The following is a 14,561-nucleotide window of genomic DNA, read 5'->3' on the forward strand; positions in this document are numbered from 1 at the left end:
AACTGGGCATTTGAGAGAGATGAGAGCTAGATTCAGTTCCTCAGCAGCAAGCTGATGAGATGTCACATCTCCACATGAATATTTATGAGACTCGTGGTCGTGGGCGGCCTGGGAATATCAGAGCCTTTTACACAAGAGTTGTGCGGCGTGTGACTTAGTAGAGTGCTTATATGATGACGTCACGTCTAATTCATTCTTCTAACAGCTGGAAGTGGTTTAAAGTGGGATGTTGAGATTGTCCAGTGGGAATAACAGTATAAGAAACCACTGCTTTTGCCATTAACTAGGAGTCCCTGGAGGCTCAATATAGAGTTAAAGTGAAACACTATTCCTCCTCATTAACACTTGATACTGAACTCTCACTCTTATGAATATTTACTAGGAAGGAGAAAATGGCTCAGAATCCATTTTTATTCATTACCGTAGTAAATGTTTACATAAGTGAGAGTTTAGCTGTTAATTAGAGAATATAATATATATACATAGAGAGAGAGATAAGAATATATAAGAGAAGAGCTCAAATACTGCTGATAACCGTTCCAACCTACACCAAGACTATGTCAGATTATTTTATACTCTTATGTTAACATTATTCCAAATGACAAGTATGCTTTTTGCTACTGCCATTCCTTTTAGTGCTTTAGCACACATCAAATCACCCTTATTAGTGGTGAGAAATCCTATTTTTAGTGTGCATTTCTCAGCGTGGGTAGATCAGCATTCTACATAATAAATAAAAAGCCATTAAAAAAATAATAAAATAAAATCTCCAACTACTACTACTATTAACACTAATCATCATAATAACCGTAATACTAACCATAACAATATTATAAGAAATTCATTTTCTAGAATATTTGCAAATAAAAAACACTCTTATAACTATTAGTAATAACAACATCAATATTTATAGTATATTCTGCACAAATACCTAGTTTTTAAATACAAATGAACTGTTGATATTTAAATCATACTACTATTGCTTTCACTACTACTAAAAACGTCATCATAATCATCATATTTTCTAGTATATTTTGCACACATTTCTAGAAAAAAATATTGCATTGATACTGAAAAGGATACTACTACTACTACTACTAATAATAATAATAATAATAAAATTAATATAATAATCATCGTCATGAATTATATTTTCTAGCATATGTTGCATAAATAACTTGGTCTTTATCATTAAAATACTACTACAGCTAATCTAAATACTACTACAATTAATCTAAACTAAAATAAGGAGAAGAAGGAGAGGAGGAGGAAGAAGAAGAAGAAGATTTTTTTCTAGAATATTTTACACAAATACATAGGTCTATGGTCTCATTTCAAGTTGAGTTTGCAGTGGCTTTTAAAGACGAGACAATCTCAGACTGAGACGAATTAAACACAGAATGTGATTTGTCTCAAGAAGCAGGGAGAATGTTTAAAGACAAGCATTAAATCTAAACCTCATGCTTGGCACTATTCTGCAATGCCCGGCCCACAAATATACCCTTCCAGCCGGTAGAGAGATAAGCAGAAGCATTTGCCCATATGAAGCAAATAGGTTCGTTGAGAAAATCAATATTGGATGCATTTGAATCTGTCTATTATGTGGAGGTGTTTTCATCAAGCCACTTTGATGAAAGCAAAAGAACCAAATAAGAAAGCGGTTCTTGAAATATATTTCCCCTCCAAAGAGACAGACACATACATGTGCTTTTAATTTCAAGAACATTTTTACTTGTCAACATTTTTGTTATATATTTTTAAAGCTGCATCTAGTTTTGGCCATGTCAATTTTAACAGCAATTATAATTTAAATAAAAAGCAAAAGCAAATTACATCTAAAAATTTTAAAAATTAAAGTGTTATATGATTAAACAAGCACATATTCTGTGCCATAGACAGATCAATGCATCACTCTCTATTATAATGACCTGAAGTAACGACATGTAAAAAAAAAAAAAGAAAACCATTACAACATTATATATGCATTACTGTGAACAGACTGCTCATGTTTGCAAATGAAGCATTCCTGACATATGTGAGACCTCATGGGTATATGGAAGACTGGCAAAGAGAATAAACACCCCGATATTATAATCCCATTTAAAATGCTAAGCAGATCCATTTAAACCATTTGCCTGCGCTGACAAATCATATCCTTAACAAATTCATACGTATAAATATTTTAAACACAGTAGCAGGAGATGATTACGGGTACAGATTTAATGCAGTGCAATTGCATTTGGTTGGAAAACGGTCGCTCGTTGAAAATGTGGGGGTAGAATGAGAGGAGTTCCTGACCTTGGTGGATGTGCTTTGTGTCCATCAGTATTCCATTATGTTTGTGCTCCCATTTTTATGGTGATTGGAGCACATCAATCACATTTAAAATTCTAACAGTCTTGCCCACCACTGTGAGAACAAATGAAATGTCACAGGAATCTCATAGCGATCTTCTCGGGAACGCTGAGGCCAATGGATTCAGGGTAATGTGATGTACTATATATATATATATATATATATATATATATATATATATATATATATATATATGGCCTGATACTCTAATGGTTCAGGAGCCTTTACGTGGTATTTGCACCTTCACTGGTTGAATGTGAATGTGAAAAGACCATCAAACATCCTGCTTCTGTTGTACAGCAAATATTATCAGTCTTTTGAATGTGTATAATGCATCAACGCATTACACATTGATCATTGCATATGCTTTAAAGTTCGAGTGCATATGCATGTACGTACACAAATGTAAGATGTTGATGGATGAGATGACCCTATACGATGACATTTCATCATTTAGATGCCATCAGTAATTCAAAAAGGGCCTTTTCCCAATGCAGACAGAATATCAAAGGAGTTTAACTGTATGCAATAAGGTCACCTTGTGATTTGCCATTGATCAGTGCCAGTTTCAGTCTCTATTCCGGGTGAGACACTGGTCTAAAGGGCAATTATCATTCCTGAAGTGTGCAGTTAGGCTTTCAGAGATCCCTTGCTCATTCTGATTTTAGCTCCTTTGTTTAGCATGTACGAGGAAACATCTGCAATGCTGCTGCGACAATCGGCGTGTTTGTCTTTCTGGGGGTTTTCATCAGCTCATTATTTCTCCACATCGACTGGTGATGGCCAGCCGTAGGTGAATTGAATGTGCAGACGGCCCAGTTCCTGGGCAGCAGAGTGAAAGACAGTTGGATATGTTTTTAGAAGATGGACTACGACTCATACATGGCAGGTGAGCTCATGCTTAGCAGCAGACATTTCCCAGTGCTGAATGGCTCACAGATCTGCCTAAGGCTACTTGAATACAAATGGCATCTGCATCCTCTCCTTTCCACAATCCTATAGTGCACAATATAGGTTTTATCAAACTTTATACAGAATTAGCTGTCAACGAAAAGTGTTGGAGGAGCCTACTGAAGTGTATCTTGACAAGCTTCAAATCACTTATCATTTCAAGCAGTCAAAATACTATTTTGAAATGTAGTTAGCTTCAGTACAGTGTACTAAGGAGTAGCCGACTACGAGATATTTCAGGCAAAATTATTGTTTAGAAATATATAAATCCGATTATACAATTATCAAAAAAGAAACAGTACAAGTACAAACAAATAAATGGTTTATGTGACACAAAAACAATGCCAAACCTATACAGGTAGTGTAATTGTTTCTTCAGCTTTAGGCACTTTTTGGATTTATATTAAAACTGATAGACATTTAAAAAGATTTATTTGAATGAGGTAATTTATAAAAAAATTAAATAAAACAAAACTTTATGTTTAGATTTTATTGGTTTACCATTATTGCAGACCCAGACTTTCAATCCCTACAGGTGGAGCTGGGGAAGGTGCAGGGTTTCTATCTATATGTAATGTTAATTAACAAAAAAGGATATACGTTGCAATCCTATAGATAAGACCCCAGCACCCACCTGAGCGAATATCATAATTTAGTCATTTGATAACTGCTGTTACTTTCTCCACTTCATCAGTTCCAGCAGCAGCAAAACAGCTCATTAATTCATGACGTGCAATGATGAGACGGACAAAGTTAGACAACGCATGCCATTTTTACGCTCTCATGCAAATAAAAATTGTCAGAGTTACAGTGCAAAGTTACTATCGGCGTGTCTTCAGCAATTATATATGCTCTAAACTGTGTTTTGCTCTAGCTGTATAAACACAGATGTACTTAGGATTTAGCTGTTAATTGCATTTAGATGCTGCTAATATTTTGCTTGATATTTTGCTCCTGCATGCAAGCAAACTGCTAACATGACACTTAGTTTAAACTTCATTATGGTTGCTCATTTTTGGATTCAATCAAAGGATTAGTTCACTTTCAAATTAAAATTTCCTGATAATTTACTCACCCCCATGTCATCCAAGATGTTTATGTATTTCTTTCTTCAGTCGAAAAGAAATTAATGTTTTTGATGAAAACATTCCAGGATTTTTCTCCATATAGTGAAGTTCAATGGACTCCAAACAGTTGAAGGTCAAAATTACAGTTCCAGTGCAGCTTCAAAGGGCTATAAACGATACCAGACAATGAATAAGGGTATTATCTAGTGAAACGATCGGTCATTTAAAAAAATAATAATAATACAAATGTACTGTATATGCTTTATAAACACAAATGCTTGCCTTGCTCTGTGATGCGCGTTCATGACGTCATGTAATACCTAATTACTTTGAAAAGGTCACGCTTGACGTAGGTGGAGGTACCGAGTTCAAGTTGAACGTGCAAATACTAAAGTTAAGTCAAATGCCGTTTACAAAAAAGGTTATCGTTTATAGCTCTTTGAAGCTGCACTGAAACTGTAATTTTGACCTTCAACCGTTTGGAGTCCACTGAACTTCACTATGGAGAAAAATCCTGGAATGTTTTCATCAAAAACATTAATTTGTTTTTCGACTGAAGAAAGAAATACAATAGGTACGGAAAGTATTCAGACAACCCTTAAATTTTTCACTCGTTGTTATATTGCAGCCATTTGCTAAAATCATTTAAGTTCATTTTTTTCCCTCATTAATGTACACACAGCACCCCATATTGACAGAAAAACACAGAATTGTTGACATTTTTGCAGATTTATTAAAAAAGAAAAACTGAAATATCACATGGTCCTAAGTATTCAGACCCTTTGCTCAGTATTTAGTAGAAGCACCCTTTTGATCTAATACAGCCATGAGTCTTTTTGGGAAAGATGCAACAAGTTTTTCACACCTGGATTTGGGGATCCTCTGCCATTCCTCCTTGCAGATCCTCTCCAGTTCTGTCAGGTTGGATGGTAAACGTTGGTGGACAGCCATTTTTAGGTCTCTCGAGAGATGCTCAACTGGGTTTAAGTGAGGGCTCTGGCTGGGCCATTCAAGAACAGTCACGGAGTTGTTGTGAAGCCACTCCTTCGTTATTTTAGCTGTGTGCTTAGGGTCATTGTCTTGTTGGAAGGTAAACCTTCGGCCCAGTCTGAGGTCCTGAGCACTCTAGAGAAGGTTTTTGTCCAGGATATCCCTGTACTTGGCCGCATTCATCTTTCCCTCGATTGCAACCAGTCGTCCTGTCCCTGCAGCTGAAAAACACCCCCACAGCATGATGCTGCCACCACCATGCTTCACTGTTGGGACTGTATTGGACAGGTGATGAGCAGTGCCTGGTTTTCTCCACACATACCGCTTAGAATTAAAGCCAAAAAGTTCATTCTTTCAATCAGATAATCTTATTCAGGTGTTTTTTAGCAAACTCCATGCGGGCTTTCATGTGTCTTGCACTGAGGAGAGGCTTCCGTCAGGCCACTCTGCCATAAAGCCCCGACTGGTGGAGGGCTGCAGTGATGGTTGACTTTCTACAACTTTCTCCCATCTCCCGACTGCATCTCTGGAGCTCAGCCACAGTGATCTTTGGGTTCTTCTTTACCTCTCTCACCAAGGCTCTTCTGCCCCGATAGCTCAGTTTGGCCGGACGGCCAGCTCTAGGAAGGGTTCTGGTCGTCCCAAACGTCTTCCATTTAAGGATTATGGAGGCCACTGTGCTCTTAGGAACCTTAAGTGCAGCAGAAATGTTTTGTAACCTTGGCCAGATCTGTGCCTTGCCACAATTCTGTCTCTGAGCTCTTCAGGCAGTTCCTTTGACCTCATGATTCTCATTTGCTCTGACATGCACTGTGAGCTGTAAGGTCTTATATAGACAGGTGTGTGGCTTTCCTAATCAAGTCCAATCAGTATAATCAAACACAGCTGGACTCAAATGAAGGTGTAGAACCATCTCAAAGATGATCAGAAGAAATGGACAGCACCTGAGTTAAATATATGAGTGTCACAGCAAAGGGTCTGAATACTTAGGACCATGTGATATTTCAGTTTTTCTTTTTTAATAAATCTGCAAAAATTTCAACAATTCTGTGTTTTTCTGTCAATATGGGGTGCTGTGTGTACATTGAGGAAAAAAAAATGAACTTAAATGATTTTAGCAAATGGCTGCAATATAACAAAGAGTGAAAAATTTAAGGGGGTCTGAATACTTTCCGTACCCACTGAATATAAACATCTTGGATGACATGGGGGTGAGTAAATTATCAGGAAATTTTAATTTGAAAGTGAACTAATCCTTTAAGCAGACCATGCAATACACACAGTGATGTGGATTAGAAGAGCATTCACTTATCTTAGACTTTGAATTCGCTGTTCTGAAGCAAGCTGCGAACTGCTACAACAAGCACTAGCCATACATTTGAATGTTGAGCAGAGAGCTCTTTGGCTAAGGATACAGGAGAGAACCAATCAGCTGTGCCATGTGATAATGATGTCATTAGGTCAGATTGAGTTAGACCTATCGTACTGCGCCATCTAGAGTTTCATGCCAGAACTCTGTATTTATGTTGTTAAATGCTGTAAAACATCTTGCAAACAATTGAGCTTCTGTAACGCCACCAAAAATGTAGTTAAAAGCATCACTACTTTTAGTAAGTTTACTTTGATTATGACTTACAGCGATTTAAAAATGTAATAATCTATCTTGGCCTACTCTGGTACTTAAAATTTCAAGCAGAGGTTCCTCACCATCCTACCGAGCATGATGAATGAATCAGGCTGTGTTGCTGGTCTTTGACTAAGGGAGATCTTTGAATCAGAATGTTGCTCTGAGCTCCGTCTCTAAGGTCTTATTAGATGGACTTTGTGAGAGATTTTGCTGTGCTGCAATACCCTGAATCCAATAGCATTAACAGTCCTATGCATGTTTATGCAGACACAGAAACATTGCTTTAGGACAAGAGCCCATAAATTGGCCACAGCCAACAATTGTTGAGACCACTGAAAATGCGACTACATCGAATTTTTCAAATGTAATACTTTTTTCCATTAAATGTTATATATTATCAGTATAACAGTTAGAGTGAAAAGTTGAAATGAAACATGAATTTCAGAACTCACGATCATGTACTCTAGCATGATTTGGGATTATCCATAAGCATCCTGTCAGAAGCAAGAACTTCTGATTTCATGCACAGCGGAGTTCACACGGTCACTATATTTAGTAAGAACAAATTTAACCTAGAAATAGTGCAGAATTTCTATTTCTTTCCAGGTTTAAATTGCGATAAAAATAAAATTTTTAAATCCAGGATTTTCATTGTGTTCTCAGACAGAGAGAGAGAAAAGATTATAGATAGATAAAACACTACTATTTAAAATAAAATATACATTTTCTGTTAATAGTTTATACAAAATTGTTAAGCAGCACAACTGTTTCCAGCATGGATAACAATAAGGAATGTTTCTTGAGCATTAAATCAGCATATTAAAATGATTTATGAAGGATCATGCGACACTGAAGACTGGAGTAATGGCTGCTGAAAATTCAGCTTTGAAATCACAAGAAAAAAAAACAAAAAATTATTAAATATTATTATTATTTTTAATACTATTTCACAATATTACACAATATACAGTACTATATGTATACAGTAAAAACAGAATAAATGCAGCTTCTGTGAGCACAAGCGATTCCTTTCAAACATGTTAAAACAGTCTCCAAACTTTTGAACATTAGTTTACCTATATATGTATATATGCATGCTTTATAAAATGTGCTAGTTTTTGAGCCCTCTAATCTCCTCAGCTGACATTCTGTTTGATCTTCCCTGCTTCATTACTAGTGCAATTTCTAACAGCAGAGAATCAGGCCAGTCCAAATCTGCAGCTTATAATTGGGCCTCAACCATAGCTAGCCAGATGCGATATTACCCCACTGAATGAACTGCTCCTAATACCTCGCTGCTTTTCTGAGACATGCTCTTTGATGACACTATTGGAACAACTATCGTGCACAGATGCTTACAACAACCAGGTTTCAGAATAGTTTTATTTTCCACGGTAATAAGGTTCATTTTGCTGTGGAATGATGCTGTAATGATAGCACTAAACAAAAGTAGCGCACTGCCATGTATTTGTCCGTCTATTGGCTGTTTATCAGAGTCAGCAGCCAGGACTGTGTCCACAAAACCAAATACCATTCCTGTAGTGTAAGGTACACAATGTAAGTCCAGTAAACAATGTAAAGTGATCTAACATGTGAAGCACTGTAGCAAAAGGGTGACAAGGTGGCTGATTTAATTGTGTAGTCACTGTGATGTCCCCTGCGGTATCTGACGTGTCCTTATTTTGTAGCCAGCTAGAGGCAATTATCTAAGCTTAGCCTCACAATTTGCCCTCTTGGCATGTGCTGTTCCACTGTTTGCTTTCAATGTTCTCTAACTGTTGCAGAGAACGTGTCGCGCAAATACATTGGCACAACATTCCGATGATATTGTAAGTTGATATATGCCATCTCATCTCTGGTGTGGCTGATTGTGATGCATGATGCATCAGCTAAATGCATCAACTGAAAGAGGTGGTTTGTCTGCACTGTTTTCTGGTCAGCCCTGATTGCTGTGCTCGGTGAGTAAGAAGCAGTGTACCATCACCAGCCTGCTACCATACAATATACCTGCCCCACTGCTACTAAATATTAATACACATGTAGCCATTTTTCTGCAGTTTCTTAAGCCTGTAAATTATGGCTAAAATATAGGGTTGAGTAAAATGATGAAAATAAGAATGAAATAAAGGTCATCCTCGCAGGCTACATGCAATAACAGAGTGAAGTCCGGTTTACAAACAAATAACTATTTTAAACCAACATAGGCTCATTAGAAATATGTGCCTCTACCTTTCTGCGAAACTCAAAAAATTTACCTATACACATTAATCACTGCAGTTTCCAGTTGAAATGAACACTAGAAGAAGTAAATCTCAGACAACTTTTATTCCTTTTCAAAAAAAATATGATTTGCAGGTCCACAGTTTTGATTAATAAAGCCTAATTTCCGCATACTTACTGGAGGAATATTATGTTATGAATTCAAAATAATTTTAACATGCTGCGAGATTTGTGTCGTCACATAGAAACGTAGCAAGGTCATCAGTAAAATAGTCCATGTGACATCAGTGGTTCAATCATAATTTTATGAAAACCTTTTGTGTGCAAAGAAAACAATAATAACATAATTTATCTTTCAATTTATATTCTTATAATTTATAATTCAACAATTTTCTTCTCCCCGAGTTACTGTCTTCTGCCATTTAGAAATGTATTTAGAGGCACGTATTTCGAATGAGCCTGGGTTGTTTTAAACTGGTTCTTTGTAGTAAGTAAACAAACAGTGCAACCAGAGTAATCTGATTCATGAACAAATTACTGTTTTAAACTGTTTCCTTTTAGTGACTCAAACACATACGGCACAACTAATGGTTTAATATCAAATTACTCTTTATATATATATACTGTTCTGTAAACATGCAGTTCAGTCATTTACGGTAGAGACCATTGCATTCTACAACTTTGTTAAAAATTCTGGTAGTGGCAACCACATTTACAAAAATGCTATACTTTGTGTACAGAACCAAACTGAACAACTAGCTGTTAATGACATATTTAAATACGTACCAGAGTTGTGTCACTTTTCTGTATGTGTGGGTGCAAGAAATGACAAGGAACAAGGTACGTCTGGACTCATTAGTGTTGCCAGATCTTGCTATAAAAAAATAAAAAAATAAAAATATGAACAAACCCATAATAAAGCAAAGAAAAGTGCACTTTTAGATAAACAAGGCAACATATGATGTCTGCTGGTGTTGGTCCATTGTGTTTTATCAAGTCCAAAGTCAATGCAGGAGATTTTGGAGGACTTTATGCTTCTATCTGCTGACAAGCTTTATGGAGATGCTGATTTCCTTTTCCAGCAGGACTTTAGCACCTGCCCACAGTGCCAAAATCACTTCCCAGTGGTTTGCTGGCCATGGTATTACTGTGATTGACTGGACAGCCAACTCGCCTGACCTGGACCCCAAAGAGAATCTATGGGGTATTGTCAAGAGGAAGATAAGTAACATACGACAAAACAATCTAGACAAGTTGAAGGTCGCTATCAAAGCAACCTGGGCTTCAATAACGCCTCAGCAGTACCACAGGCTGATCGCCTCCATGCCACGCCACATTTAAGCAGTAATTTGTGCAAAAGGAGCCCCCATCGAGTATTGAGTGCATAATTAAACCTACTTTGGAGATCCTGAACATTTCTGTTTTGTAAATCGTTTTTTGATTGGTCTTTGAGAAAATATTCTAATTTTATGAGATACTGAATTTTTTATTTTCCTAAGCTGTAAGTCGTAACCATCAAAAAAAAAAAAAAAAACCTCTTGAAATATTTCAGTTTGTGTGCAATGAATTTAGAATATAAGAATGTTTGCTTTTTTGAATTAAATTACAAAAAATAAAGACCTTTTCCATGATATTCTAATTATTTGAGATTCACCTGTAGCTATATGTGTGTGTGTGTGTGTGTGTGTGTGTGTTTGTGTTACTAATATTTACATGTTATATACTTTTGTTACTAATGTGCACCCTTTATTTGTAAGTAAGGTACAAAGGTAAAAGATATATCCCCAGTGACAGCTTTTGTTTACTGAGAGTGTGTAACAATTCACACACATATTACTCTTTTAAACTGGTCCTTCTTTGAGAGACAAAAACATCACATACACATAACAACCAGTGCAGTCTGATTTACAAACAAATGCCTCTTATGAGTGAGAGTTTCTTTCATATTGTACAAAATATTACCTTCAGGGGTTAAAGCAAACAACAAATCCTGAGCCTGAACTTTTTTCAGGGTTTGGGGGGTTGCGGGGGTGGACACATACACAGGGTTGTATTTGGCAAAAAAAAACAAACAAACAAACAAAAAAAAACATTATTTGACAATTATTTTCCTTGAAACTAACTAGTAACGTATCTGCCATTGCCATTAGCCCTTGTCAGGCTCAGGCTACAAATTATGGTGGGCTATTTGAAACAGCAATACCAAGAAAGGTTGCTCACTACAATATTGTGCAAAACATTTAGGATGATTTTGATATCAAGTTTTGCTGGTTGGCTTTTTCCTTGACAGGGTAGAAGATGACCTACAATCTAAAACATGACATTTCTGAAATTGTTCTGTTGAAAACAAATAATGGTAAATTAAATACTATGGAAATGAATATAAAATAGGAAATATACAAAGACACTTTACAGTTAATTGAACTGAACTACAGTTCAGTTCAATTAACAACAACAAAAACATTCAAATGCTCCAAGAACTGGTAACTTCAACAGTGTTCGTACAGATACTGCAAAATGAAATTCCAGGACTTTCAAGGACTTTTCAAGCACTACTTTTTTGGTTTTCAAGGACTAAAATCAGATCTCACTTATCAAACAATATTATTATTGTATTTTAAATTCTAATAAATAAACTAATAAAACAAAATGGTACAAATAAAGAGCATCACATGCAAAGAATGCAATGACCATGGCAACTATGGCAAAGTTATTGCTTTCCTTATGCAAACTGATTTTTTTTTTTTTCATGAATATACAGTATTGTTGACCTGAAGAATGAAAGCTATATCATACACTTTTATTATGAGCTATATCACTGCTTATCGACACTAGGGGTGTGACAATACACTTAGCTCACCAGATGAGACAAAATGCAGATACTTGGTTCACTGGGATGACACAATGTTTTAATACTTTAAGAAATGTTCAAATTACAAAATATGTGTCTTTTAATCACTAAACGTAAAACAATGCATTTGTATTTTGAAATGTTTTAACTAATCTAGGGCTTAACTAATGATTATTTTGCTAATCAAGTAATCTACTGCTTACTGACAAGTGAGTAATCTGATATTTTTTACAAATACAAATAGTGTGTAAGTGAAAAACAGGCTTTATCATGACTATATTTATATATAAACTAAGGCAATAATAATTAGCATAGCTCAAATAAAGTATCAAAACCAAGTACATGGTTTAATTGAATAACACTGTTAAAATGTATAATGTAATATGCCTATAACAAGTACCTGCAGAGGGCGCCAACGGCCTGGTGATTTTTCATGTGATTCAACGATGTTTAAATCCATTTAATTTTAATATTTGGCCACATGCAAAGTCAGACACTTTCATTTTGAAATCGTGATGTATAATAAATCGCACATTTAGAAATATGTTGGCCTAGGTTTATAAATGATTTATGTTACAAATCAAGTAATTTTTTCCCAGATGAAGAGTTTAGCCCCTTTTCACACATAGTCTTTACTGGTAAACAACCGTAGATCATGTCTGAACAGGACCTTTTCAAAACTACTGGTATATTTGTTCTGGCAATCCAGAGATCCGGCACGGTGCCGGAGAACTTTAAGCCCTGTACCTTGAATTTGTCCAAATGTTTCTGAAACAAATCAAATCAAAATGTAATCAAATCTACAAACTGTGAATTAGAATATTGATTGAATTCCCATTTGATTCAATATCGCAGCCCTATTAGTAGAATGCATAATCATTTGTTTCTGTTACTCACTTCATAATGTCAATTAATGTGCATTATTTTTTTAGAAAAGAAAAGAAAAGAAAAGACATGCATGGTTACCCAAGGTTTCAGCCCTGCTGCGGTTCTCCTGGAGGCATCATGTTTGCTGAAGTTTGTTTGTATTCACTCAACTGCATCCACCTGGGTGTCTGTCACAATCCTGAGTGGAAAGAAAAAAAAAAAAAAAAGAAGAAGAAAATGTTGGAAATATTTTAATTTAATTTTAATTGCATCCGAATGTTAACTTAAAAAATTTACTATTTTAATTTGTGTATTATTTTTAAAAATGAATTAGGTTACACTTTATTTTAAGGTGTCCTTGATACAATGCAATTATACATTTAAGTACTGACTAATATTTATTAACTATACATGTACTTACTATATGGTTAGGGTTAGGATTAGGGTTACTTGCATGTAATTATGCATAATTAATTGTTATTATAATAGTAAGTACATGTAACATCTGTAACAAGGACAAATTAAAATAAAGTGTTACCATGAATTGAAGTATATGTAACCATTTGATTTGAACTTTAGCTTAAAATGTTATTTTTATTTAGTTTTATATCACAAAACAGCCTTACTTCACTGCCCATACCCACAAACACAGGTTAACTCTCAGTAATCCTCCGCTTTATTGTTTTGCCCGACTGCTGCAGGCGTTTCATATGTTTCAAAGAAAGATTATGTCATGAAGCTTTTGCCTCAGAGTGGTTTGCTTTCTATTATTGGTGTAAATCAAGTCACATCCCAACAGTCTGTATCACCAGGGCTTGTCAGTCTATACTACAATATCGTGCAATCCATTAGGGAACCTTTCGAAGTTGCCTTTGGTGCACTTTTTACATCTTTCAAAAGTGTTCTGTTAGTTTCGACTCAAAAAGGAAAGTGAAGCCATTTGCCATTTGCCATATGCTCGCCACAGTGAATGGCACACATCAACACATTAACATTCTCACATGCAGACCGAATCTATAAAAATAGCTCATTATGACAACCAATGCCTGAGCTTCCCCTGTGCTTGCCCCCATAAACACATCTGAGTACATTTAATACATTCTTCCAAGTATTACAGAGTTTCCTCTCAGGTGAGCGTCATGTAAAATAATAGTGGATGGAGCTCAGGGGATTTCAGCCCCCCGATCTAATCCCATAAGCCAAGTGTATGGCCAGAAATGAGGTCAGGTGGAATCTCTTCCTCTACAAAAACCAATTTACCGAGTACGAGTGGAGAGAACGCACCAAGACTCATTGAGTTCCAGCAAATCGAGTTTGTGAGACTTAGCAGGTCCCTCACCTTACTCAAAAAGACAGTCAAGCAGCCATGGTCAAGTGCTGTGGTCGTGTATCTAATGAGACTGAATGGATGTAGGATGACTGTGTGTGAAGTGACGAGGCCGAAACAAATTAAAGAGCTCTCCATGTAAAGAGAGTGAAGGGAAATAGACTGGCAGAGAAAATAGACTTCTCTCATGCATTCCAATAATGGCACCTCAGCGGTCAAATTATCACACTAGATGCAGGCTGCTCCGCAAGCACAGCAGGGTTGATGGGGTCTGAAGGTGGTCTCCTTCACTCCTCCTGTGCCTCT

This window comes from Onychostoma macrolepis, chromosome 02 (assembly GCF_012432095.1).
Source record: "Onychostoma macrolepis isolate SWU-2019 chromosome 02, ASM1243209v1, whole genome shotgun sequence".
In the NCBI taxonomy this organism is placed as follows: domain Eukaryota; kingdom Metazoa; phylum Chordata; class Actinopteri; order Cypriniformes; family Cyprinidae; genus Onychostoma; species Onychostoma macrolepis.